We start from the raw sequence: 12,213 nt of genomic DNA, 5'->3' as shown, positions 1-12,213 counted from the left end.
GCCTTGAAAACCCTGTGGGGTCACCATATGTCAGCTGTGACTTGATGGCACACACACACACACACACACACACACACACACACACACATCAAGTCACAGCCAACTCATGTTGACCCTAGGACCATGGGGTTTTCAAGACAAGAGATAAGCAGGGTTGGTTTACCATTGCCTTCCTCTGCATAGCAACCCCTGTCTTTCTTCGTGGTGTTCCATCCAGGTACTAACCATGGCCAACCCTGCTTAGTTTCCAAGCTGTGACAAGATCGGGCTAGGCTGGGCTATCAGGCTGCTAAAGTATGGCAAGTAATAGGTGAACAAGAGCCGTTTGTCTCAAAACTGAATGTATTTCTCTGTTTTCACAGATGGGGAAAACTGAGGCAGAGCGATTAAGTAACCTGCTCTAAGATCTTATCTGAAGCAGAATTTTCTTGGAGGACATCTGGCCATTCTCATCATGTGTACAGACTACTGACACCACAACTTTCTGTATGCTCCAGGTGAGAAAATGCTACACTGCTTTGCCCTGGTGTCATGTTTTGTGCTCTGAACTTCCTGGACTCTGGGTGTACGCACTGATCCTCAACCTACTATTGAGCACATAGAAAGCTACATAAGAACATAAGAAAGACCATGCTGGATCAGACCAATGTCCATCAAGTCCAGTAATCTGTTCACACAGTGGCCAACCAGGTGCCTCTAGGAAGCCCAGAAACAAGACTGCAGCTGCATTATCCTGCCTGTGGTCCAAAGAACCTAATATAATAGGCATTCTCTTGTGGTCCTGGAGAGAATAGGTATGCATCATGACTAGTATCCATTTTTACTAGTAGCCAGGCATCATGACTAGTATCCATTTTTACTAGTAGCCAGGCATCATGACTAGTATCCATTTTTACTAGTAGCCATGGATAGCCCTCTCCTCCATGAACATGTCCACTCACCTCTTCAAGCATTCCATGTTGTCAGCCATCACCACATCCTGGGGCAGGGAGTTCCACAATTTAACTATGCGTTGTGAGAAGAAATACTTCCTTTTATCTGTTTTGGATCTCTCACCCTCCAGCTTCAGATGACCCCGCGTTCTAGTATTATGAGAGAGGGAGAAGACTCCAGTTCCTAAGAGTCTGATGGTTTGATTTTCCTAATGTGGATGGAAAGGTACCGGCTGGATATTAGGAACATTTTTTTACAATAAGAGTTGTTCGACTGGAATCAGCTACCTAGGGAGGTGGTGAGCTCCCTCTCACTAGAGGCAGTCTTTAAGCAGAGGCTGGACAAACACTTGCCAGGGGTGCTCTAGGCTGATCCTGCATTGAGCAGGGGGTTGGACTAGTTGGCCTGTATGGCCCCTTTCAACTGTATGATTCTATGATAGTGCCTTAAATGTCCAAAGTTTCGGCACACTTGCCCGGTACCACCGTTTTCAATATTTGCACTGGAATATTAGCCTGTAATGCAGGGTCATGTCCCTCCAACACCGGCATCATGTCACGGTTTGGGATTTCATGCGGCTGATTTGCCTCCAACCTATGCGTTTATTCCCTAGCGCTGCAAGTCTTTGGTTTGGACTTCTAGATAATGGGTTTCTTTGCTCGGAATGAGTCAAGCGTCACGTTTCCGTCTTAACAACTCCCTGCAGAAAAGTTAAATGTGTAATGTGGCTTCCCCTGGTCTTTGGGATCAGTGGGAAAGTCCTTGGGATTTTCTAAATTAATATCCCCTTAGATTTAAATCGGGGTTTTGCAAAGTGAGCCTGAAAAGTTATTCCTCCCCTTTCCTTTCTCTCCCTTCTCCCCCCTCCCCTTCTCAAGCCTGCAATTTACTGTCTATATTTAAGCGTGTGTATACAGATTGTAAAGAAGCATAAAGTCGCTTCAGTTTGGTGATGGCGGTTATGGGTATAGAGTTGCAAAGGAACTGGCTATAATTGCTTAAATGACACCTTTTGCAAAACATTAATCTTCGTGCAAATGGTTCTCCTTTGAACAGGCTGCCTGAAAAAAAAATTCTTTAAAAAATTATGTCTTTTCTACTCTCTTCTCTTAATTCTGTTTGAGCCACATCAGGGCAGTGGGAGTGAAATGGGGAGAAAAATCCAGCCATTAAAGTTGTGTTCTTTGTGATTTCCCCCCCCCCCTTCTCTCTGTGACCCCAGAAATCTCTTTAGCAAGCCCTGGTGCCGCAAACTGGCACACGGCAGCAGTTATGCAGTGGAAAAATCATAAACCAGATGGAAGCTTTACATTTTTTGTTTAGTTTTTAAGAGCAGCTTTTTTTTATAACATCGCTTAAAACCGTTCTGATGCTGCGTTACTGTTTACACTTAAGACTTTGTAGCTAAGATGTTTACACGACGGAGAATGTTTTAAGATATTTTATAGTTATGATATTTAGATAATTGGCAAGAAAAAAGATAGTTTGTTGAGATTACGCTGATGTTGGTAACCGTGAAGTAACTTATGGGACTCAATAAATATGTCCAGTACGGTGGAAAGTACAAACTCAGTTAAAACAAAACAACACAAGAGGAATGTCTTTTTAGTGAAATCATTTCCTTTTCTTAATCAAAAGATGACAACCACAGCCTTAGAACTCCCATCTGTGACACACCACCCTGCATATCTGTGTATCTACTGTGGTTTTCATTTTCTAAAAAAATTGATAAAAGTTAAATCAGTTGCTATATTGTTTAAAAAAATAATACCGAAACTCTAATGGGAGTCTTGTGGAGAAGCTGACCAAGTTCATTCTCCGTGGAATACCTCAAGTGATCACAAACCAGTCCTGCATAACTTCTGTTTTAAGTACTTCATTTTCATATGAATGCCTCTTCGATGTTTTAATGAAGAATGTGTTTCTTCTGAGCATCTGGTTTTTGAAACGTTTTTTTTTTAAACGCATTAATCAAAAACAATAACTTCTTTTAACTTTTGTTAAGTGCTCAGAAGAGAAGTATGAAATAATCTGTGTGTGGGCTTCAGATGTTGGGAATGCAAACATTTCACAATAAACATGTGTAAATGAAAGTTTTTGGCCAGATAGGCTGTGAGATAATACATGCTGGGTTAATTAATGCATACTCCATTAAAATAAACCTCTCTTTCAAGATCTGACCAATAAAAATCATTAGTATATTTGGATCAGATGTGCTGATGGATGGCTTTTAATGTATATGTTCAACTTTTGTGGAAAGGATTGTCCTTGGAAAAACCTAAAACCAGATTTCAAATTACCGTCAAAGCCTTCCATTACCTTCCTGTCCTCTTTGTGTTTTCAGTATACCGATATGATGAATTATTCCAGTTTTATCTGCTATACCTGCAATTGATTTACTATTGATAGCTTTTAAATTTATCATTCTAAATGTGCAAATCACAGTTATGGAGCCAGAGAGTTGTGTAGTTTCAAAGACATTGTTCTCCTCCAGAATGCAGTATCTGATTGTAGCTATAATCAAATTACTCTACCGCTTCATTTTTAATGGGGAAAAAAAGTGTTTATCTTTCCTGATCTTGAACAGACCCATTTTGGTAGTAATCTTATGTGTAAAAAAATTGTACCATGCTGCTTGTGAAATTGTCCATGTAACTAAGCATTTATTTTATTTACATTTTTTTCCTCCTCTGTTGTCATCCAATTAATCTAGTTTTAAGTGATCAACTTTAAAAATGGGGAAACTCTCTTGATATCCCTTCTGTACTGCACCATCACCCTGAATTAACTGAAAGGCATCAAGGTGTGTGCAAAGTGTGTGAACAGAAGTATCGACCCCTTCTGATTTGCCCTTATCATAAGAATAAGGATCGTTGCATTCTGTAACAATTTACTTACCGTAAGCAGCTACACACATAATTCTTTTTTATTCTCCTTTGAAAACATGCTCTCTCTCAAGATCTGAAAATGTCCACAAAGAGAAACTTATTAGATGCAAGAAATATGGTGGGACTTGGTAGGTGGTATGTTTGACATAGATTTCGGAGGACTATGATGTGTATACCCTTAGGTGCTAACTCTTAGGCACCTCTTGGTTAGATAGAGCCGCCATTTTTTTCTTCCAGTCATCATCTAACTTATCTAATTTGTTTCCTTAGTATACACACCATCCGATGTGATTTTTGCCCATACAGGTCTCACAGTCATCAGCATAGCCTTTTTGGTGGTCCCTTTTCCACTAGTGGAATATCTGGCTGGAACCAATACCACCTGTAAAATGGAAGGGATGATTGGCTTGCCATCAGTTGCTTTGAGGGCAAAGGATGAAAGCAGATGACCGCTTACCAAGGGGTAGTTCACGATGGTGCCATGACCTGGACAGCCCAGGCCCAGGCTATCCCCGATCTCGTCTGATCTCAGAAGCTTAGCAGGGTTGGCCCTGGTTAGTATATTCAAATTGTGGGAGACTACAAAGGAATTCCAGGGTCGCTATGCAGAGGAAGACAAGGGCAATCCCTCTCTGTTAGTCTCTTGCCTTGAAAACCCTATGGGGTTGCCATAAGTTGGCTGATACTTGACAGCCCTTTACACACACTAAGTTCACAATGGTAGAGCGGCAGAGCGGCGATCACAGGAGTGGCGAAGGCTAATGTGGTGAACTGGATTTGTTTCCCCACTCCTACACATGAAGCCAGCTGGATGATCTTGGGCTAGTCACAGCTCTCTTAGAGCTCTCTGAGCCCCACCTACCTCACAGGGTGCCTGTTGTGTGGAGGGGAAAGAAAGGTAATTGTAAGCTGGTTTGATTCTTCCTTAAGTGGTAGAGAAAGTCGACATATAAAACCAACTCTTCTTCTTCTTCTCCTCCTCCTCTCCTCCTCCTCCTCCTCCTCCTCTTGGCAAGCCAATGATTTACAGCCGGTAACCGCATGGTGAGCAAAATTGTATCTCTATCCCAGCGGACCTCTCTTTAAAACTATTGTTGGTTGTTATATTAAGGGGAAACAGGATTTGGAGGGTCAAACTAGATGTGATGTAAGAGAACATCTGTAAGACAATAAAGACTGGCAGGATGTTCATTTATCTGCGCATAACATATTTGATCAGTCTTCAGTGCAATTCTGTGCTCACAGTGGGTGAAATTGTTTGAATGAGATTTAAAGACTCAGTGAATTTGGGAACTTGATCTTATCTAAATATCAGTCATTGTTACATAAACCATGGGTGAGCTGTTAACTCTGGTATGTCCCATCTTAATTGTCCCCTCTGTGAAGACAAAGTGCTCTTGGTGTACGCTTCGAGAAAGAAACCCAGGGATTGTAGCTGAAACATCTCGTAATATCTCAGCCTGGTAGAGAGGATGGATATCATGGGATAATAAGCTGGAGTCCAGCTACCTTTGAAACAACTTAGGGTAGTCCTGATCATGGGCTGGATCCAGACTAACAGTGCAATCCTAAAGAGAGTGACTAATCCCATTAATTTCAGTGGGCTTAGACTGGTGTCGCTCTGCATAGAATTGCACCGTTAATGGGCAATTTCCACCGATTCCCTCTTCCCACTGCGGAGCCCCCTTCTGCTTTTCCTTGGGGTCCTCTGTTCTTCAGGAGCAGCATTTTGTAGAGATCAGTGGGGTGTGGGGGGCAGTTCCATTCAGCTGATGGGAAAGTTAGTCCGGATCCAACCCCATGTTAGCAAGACATTTTATTTAAGAACTGTTCATATGGTAAAGGGGAGGCAAGGAATGGATGTGCTTGAAAAGGAAATTTGGCTAAGCTTAAAGTAAGATGATTTAGAGTCACTGGAGTTTTTTGCTGTTGTCATTTATGTTTCAGAAATGAGCAGTAAGATATTTTAGTGTGAGAAGGACAATGGCCCCTTTGTGTCTGTGAAAGTGAACAATGGACTGCTTTTCTTTGCACGATGACACATTTTATGTGAACAATACTTTTTTACCCCTCCCCGATGGTAAAAAGAACTTTCCCCTTAGCTTAAGATCAAATTTTAGCCACCTTACTGGAAGCTTATTTGGAAACCAATAACAAATACTCTAGTTCTGTTTTGTTTGTGTGTGCTGCTTGTTTTAATAAAAAATGTGGTGATATAAACAACATCCCTACAGATTTTTGGGGTGTCTGTAATGAGTCTCTTCTGCTACTGGATTTGAAGGATTTATTAGTAGATTTATATTTAAAATTGCAAAGGCCACAATCCACAACTCTCTCCTACTGATTCCATTAGCTTGGCTCTAGAGTAAATGGGATGTAGTTTGCAGCCAGCTTTGGCCTAGAAAACAGCTGAGCGCGAGGACCAGTCAGAAGAGAGTTGAGAAGTGGGTGGGAAGCCACATAGTTTATTGAAAGCTTATAATGGAAAAACAGCCAGATGCAATATGCCGTGGCCGCAGGAAACTAAGAAAGGAATAGCAGTCAAAATATCTAAAAGTTTCCTGAGTTTAGAATCCGAGAAGTCTCTAACAAGCTGCCTACTATGAAGTTTATTGGCTGATTCAAAATACATCTTGAATACACTAAATAGCAGGCAGATCTTGGGGAGCAATCCTGAAGTGGGGGGCGAATCGGCATAGGAGCCGGCGCGACCTCGCACTGACGTAAGTGCCCATTTATCCCAGGATAAGGGGCACTTATGTTGGCATGAGGAGGCATTCACGCCAGCTTCTGTAAGCCGTGTCGCTGTGTGGGGCTCCGCCGCCAGCGCAGCCACAGAGGGAGCGAAATCGCGGAAGTGGGATCCCACACCAGTGTGTGGGGGGGGGCATTCCAAGGGATGGAGCTGCCTTTAGGCAGCATCCTAACCCCTTTCGTCCCGGGAACGCCTCCTCAAGTTGCAGCGTTGCTACGCCACGCGCCACCTTTTTTGGTGGCGTAGCCTCGCTGTTTTCTATGGGGGCATTTCCCCCATTTTTCATTTTAAATTGTTTTATTTTCTCCACGGCAGCTGGGAAGCCACTGTGGAGGAACTGTGGCTGCATCGCTTCTGGCCACCACACCTCTGGTCACCCTTCCCCCTTCAGGAATGGGCTGGCAAGATCCAAAAGTGTAGAAGCACTTAGTTTTTTTAAAAAAAGCATTATCAGTTAAATAATTGTGTTTGCATGTGTGTTTGTTTGTTTGTTGATTTACTCTGCATTTCTCCCCAGTCAGGACCTAAAGAAGATGATATTATTCTTTTCTCTTCCGTTTTATCCTCACAACAACCCTGTGAGGTAAATTAGTCTGAGTGTGTGTGGCCCAAAGTCACTGAGCAGTCTTCCATGTAGGGTTGCCAGCTCTGGGCTGGGAAATATCTGGAGGTTTGGGGGGTGGAGCCTGGGGAGGGTGGGGTTTGGGGCGAGGAGGGACCTCAGCAGGATATAATGCCATAGAGCCCCCCCTCCAAAGCAGCCATTTTCTCCAGGGGAACTGATCTTGATTGTCTGGAGATCAATTGTAATAGCGGGAGATCCCCAGGTGCCACCTGGAGGTTGTTAGCCCTGCCTCCTACTAGATCCTAGACTGGATGTGAACCTACTAGATCTTAGTCTGTCACTCTTAACTGCTACACAACACTGGCTCTCAATGTTAAGGAGGACTCTTCATTCCAAAAGAAAGGAAATATATTTGCCTGGCAAGTGCTATTTCTGAGTAGTTCTCCAAAGGCAGCAGGCGTCACCATGAAATGGGCCCAGGTAGAAATAGGCTGTTACCGCACTAGGTATTCCCAGCGATGTATCAAGAGTTTGGAAATGTTATAAAAAACATCGCTTTAAAAGGGTTTTTGGATGCCACGGCTAAAAAATGGTCGGAAGACGTCTTCACAGCTAAAGGGGCCAAACAAAGTGCGAACAGTATTTTTTACAACATTTTCAAACTCTTAATACATTGCTGGGAATACCTAGTGCATTAACAGCCATAGTTTTCTTGCCTTCTAGAGTTTTTAGAGTAGCACTTGTTGCTCACAGTAATAAGTCTCTGTGTGTGTGTGTGTGTGTGTGTGAGTGAGTGAGTGAGTGAGTGAGTGAGGCTGTTAAGGTTAGGCCGTTTTGGAGGACATTGATTCATAGGGTCGCCATGAGTCGGAAGCAACTTGATGACACTTAACACACACACACACACACACTTCCCCCTCAGTGGGGAGTTAGATTGTTCCCTTTTCCAGGGCTGGCGTCAACAGACCCTGAGATGGGGCAGCTGCTGAGGCCCAGGTGCTTCGGGCAGGGCCCACTGCTGTTGACCCCCTCCCCACACGCTCATTTATGCAGTAGTGCTCTACTGTCCCCCCAGCTGTGCTCACTGCCTGGTGCCACTGGGGAAAAGAGCTGCAGGCATTAGTAAGCGTGGGCTAATAAGCAACAAGGGAAAGGCAAACGGGCAGGGACAAGGAACACCGTTGGTGGAAGGGAATCACAGAATCGTAGAGTTGGAAGGGACCTCCAGGGTCATCTAGGCCAACCCCCACACAATGCAGGAAATTCATAACTACCTCCCACCCCACACACACACCCAGTGACTCCTACTCCATGCCCAGGAGATGGCAAAAGAGACTCCAGGATCCCTGGCCAATCTGGCCTGGAGGAAAATTGCTTCCTGATCCCAAAGAGGCGACCGGCATTTCTCTGGATTTGTAAGAAAGGGCCACGAGAGCCAAGCACAAGAAAGGGGCTGTGGCTCAGTGGTAGAGCCTCTGCTTGGCATGCAGAAGGTCCCAGGTTCAATCCCTGGCATCTCCAGTTAAAGGGACTGGGCAAGTAGGTGATGTGAAAGACCTCTTCCTGAGACCCTGGAGAGCTGCTGCCGGTCTGATGGACCAAGGGTCTGATTCAGTATAAGGCAGCTTCATGTGTTCATGTGTTCAAGGAGGGTATGTGTGTGTGTGTGTTTGGGGGGAGGGTTGGTGGTGGGTAGAGGAGGGGAGGGGGCCCTGCCCCTAAAAGCCTGGAACTGGATCTGATCTCTTCCATATTATCCTCACAACAAGAACTCTGTGGGATAGGTTAGGGCTGAGAGAGAATAACGCCCCAAATCACCCAACAAGCCTCTGTGTCAGGGTGGGGATTCAGACTCGTATCTGACCGCCACAACGGTGTTAGCTGTCCCTGTCATCGGGGAGAAAACACAGCCTCCTGCCGTACCCGTTGTGAAGTTTTTATACAGTGCAAGAGCCCCTCAGAACACAGGTTTAAAACTGGCGGAAGTGGGAACGGGACTCGGTTTGTAAATGTCAAATTTGGCAAGCGATTAAAGCCATAAAACGAACGAATAATCCTCCTGTGGAAACTAAACAACAGTAAAAACGGGTAAGATCTGTAGGGCTGAAAAGGGCCCACTGTACGTGAGCAATAAGTATTGGTTGTTTTTTCTTTAAAGCACTGCATTCGTTTTTGGCTGCATGGCTCCTACTGACTTGAACAGCGGTAGTATAGCTAAGATTCCTCCCCACTAATACATACCTTGGAAATACTATTGATGGAAAAAGTCTCTTTAAGAGCTAAAAGTCAGAGCATGTAGAGCTAATTCTCAGCCTCTTTTACCTAAACTGTTCTGCTTTATTATTATTGTGGTCTGTAAGTACCTTCATGGTTGCAAAATTTCTGATAGCAGATGGCTCTTTAATGCAGCCCAATGGATCGAAAGCAAAGCTAGCTGGCATATTCAGACTAGAAATAACTCGCACAAAACATTTCTAAAGGTAATCAACAACTGGGGTAATGTCTACGGCCCTATTTTTTTTCTTAACAGGCCAATAGGTCCGGGGGAAAGCTTGCCTCTTCCAGGGCATTTGAGTCACTGCTCTGTGGGATCTATGGGGGAATTGGGGGGGAGGGAGCAAAAGCCCTAAGTGTTGCTTATGGTTTTTTTAAAAAAATTCCAGATGGGTGGTCAAGGTGGTGTATTGCAGCGAAAACAAACAGGAATCTTGCGGCACCCTGAAGACTAAGAAAGTTCTCCATCTCCTTCCAGCGTAAAGATTGAGGACTAGGCCTTGAATGCGATTTTTAAAAATATTGTATAACTAGAGTTGCCAGCCTTCTGGTACTAGTTGGAGATCTGCTATTTCAACTGATCTCCATCCGATAGAGATCAGTTCACCTGGAGAAAATGGCCGCGTTGGCAATTGGGCTCTATGGCTTTGAAATCCTTCCCCAAACCCTGCCCTCCTCAGGCTCTGCCCCAAAAGCCTCCCACCAGTGGTGAAGAGGGACCTGGAAACCCTAAATATAACTCTACTTGTTTTATTCCACCCTTCTGCCAAAGAGAGTGTGTGTGGGTGGGGTGGGGGTTGCCAGGTGACTGTAAATGGTGGGCAATTGCCTGCCAGTTAGCAAGCCTGCCTGCTGCCCCTCAGCTGACCGGTGGGGGAAGTAGGCCAGCTGAAGGGGGGACGATCTGCCTGCGGGCACAACTGCATGTGGTGAAATAATGTCCCTTCCAGGTTTATCCCAGAGGAGACAGGGATGTGCTAGCATGGGGGTGTCCAATATTTTGGCTTCCCTGGGCCACGCTGGAAAAAGAAAAATTGTCTTGGGCCACACATAAAATACACTAACACTAATGATAGCTGATTCATAAGGTTTTAAGTAAGGTTACGATTTTGCTGGACCGCATTCATAGCCATCCTGGGCCACAGTTTGGACAAGCCTGCTCTAGCAGGTCCCACAAAAAACTCTATGGAAACCTTAGCATTTTTGGAGAAATGTGCTAGAGCATCCTCGTCACTTCCGAGGTAAACTGAGAAGCGACAGGGATGTTCTAGTACATTCCTACAAAAAACTCCATGGTTTCCATGGAGTTTTTTTGAGGGACATGCTTCAGCATCCCCGTTGCTTCCAGGGTAAACCGGGTAGGGACATTTTTGCGCATGCGTGTGAATTGCACCCCCCCATGAAGCTTCCGCTCGTGGCAATGGGGGACCTGGCAACCCTAGTGGGGGGGGGGTTACATGGTTCTCTCCTCTATTTTAGCCTTGTATCCTGGGGTGATTCCTGTGAAGCAGTTTATACTCTAAGAATTGCTGCAGAGTTTCTGGGGATTCCTAGAGCTACTCAATGTGCATTCTCAGTTTCCTTGCGTCTAACTTTCTGTTTCCTCAGGGTTTTTCCCCCCAGTTCTGCATGTGTTTTGTTCCCTCTGGTGGTCGATTCGACATCACACAGCTCTAAATGAAGCATTTCTCCCTACAGTTTAAATCAGCAGCTTTTTGCACTTGATAAAAAAATGATGTTATATTGAATTGACCACTAGAGGGAGAAAAACATGTGCAGATCTGGAAACACCCCCCCAAGAAACAAGAAGCTAGATGTGAGGAAACTCAGAATGGGTAAAAGCCCAATGTCACATCTAGGTTTTACCAGGAAGTGACATTGTGGCGCACAAGATGCCACACACGCCCTATCTCCCTGCCCCCAAACTCCTAATTGCTTACATTTTCCTCAAGCTGTTCACACGTCTACTCTTTTAAGTGTGTTATCCTGCTGGGAACCCTGGTGATACTTCAGCTCTTGTACGATATGGAAACAAGTACCATGTTCTGAGTTTTGGGAGTCTCCAATGGGAGCAACCAGGTCAGTACTCTCTGTGCGCGTGCCCTCTTAGAGAATGGAAGCAAAGGCAGTAGACAGACATTAGAAAGGGTCTAGAATGTAGCATCTTAGTAATGGATTGAAATCCAAATGCAATTACTGCCTCTGATTGGTATTTATAGGAATAATTCAGATAGCTCAGCATCGGTTTTATGCAACTTGATCACGCTAAACTTTATCTGGATTGTAGCCCTTTGGCAGGAATTCCTAGCTAGGGCAGATAGGGGACTTCAGCTTACTGACCATGTGAGGTACCCAGTCGGTTGGTTCAGGATGTCCATGTGAAGATGGGCTTCCCAATCCATTTCAGTGTTGGGGCAGGAGAGGGCATATGTTTGTGTTACAATTCAGGGTTCCATGTGCACATTAGAGCTTGAGTGGAACTTCAGATCCTGTTGTCTATGTTTATGTTAATGTGTTATAGTAAAATGTTAAATAACGAAGAAGCTTTTTTTTTTCTTCTACTGAACGTTTACGGTTTTTTTTTTTAAAAAATAAATCATTCCACTTGTCATTCTGTCAGGGCAGTTTTCTGTCACCACAGAGTTAGATGCTTGGCAGACGCTTTATATATATGTCTGCCAAACATCTGACACACACACACACACACACACACATATACACTTATGTTATATATGTTGTATACACACACACATATAGCCCATTTTTCATGACTTGTTTAATTAACAACCAGTTTTGAC

The 12,213-nt window shown here is 44.3% G+C and overlaps 1 protein-coding gene across 3 annotated transcripts in view; it reads left to right on the top strand.

Moving 5' to 3' along the window:
- Positions 1-422: 422 nt before the first annotated feature.
- The window catches only part of ZNF536 (zinc finger protein 536), a 351,761-nt gene continuing 339,970 nt past the window's right edge, over positions 423-12,213 (top strand). For all 3 annotated transcript variants that reach the window (XM_056862570.1, XM_056862569.1, XM_056862571.1), the window contains exon 1: positions 423-497. The gene's annotated coding sequence lies outside the window, so the exon portion shown is untranslated. The remainder of the gene's footprint in view (positions 498-12,213) is intronic.

The sequence above is a fragment of the Euleptes europaea genome, chromosome 17, assembly GCF_029931775.1.
Source record: "Euleptes europaea isolate rEulEur1 chromosome 17, rEulEur1.hap1, whole genome shotgun sequence".
NCBI lineage: Eukaryota > Metazoa > Chordata > Lepidosauria > Squamata > Sphaerodactylidae > Euleptes > Euleptes europaea.
This window is presented reverse-complemented; position numbering and strand designations above follow the sequence as displayed.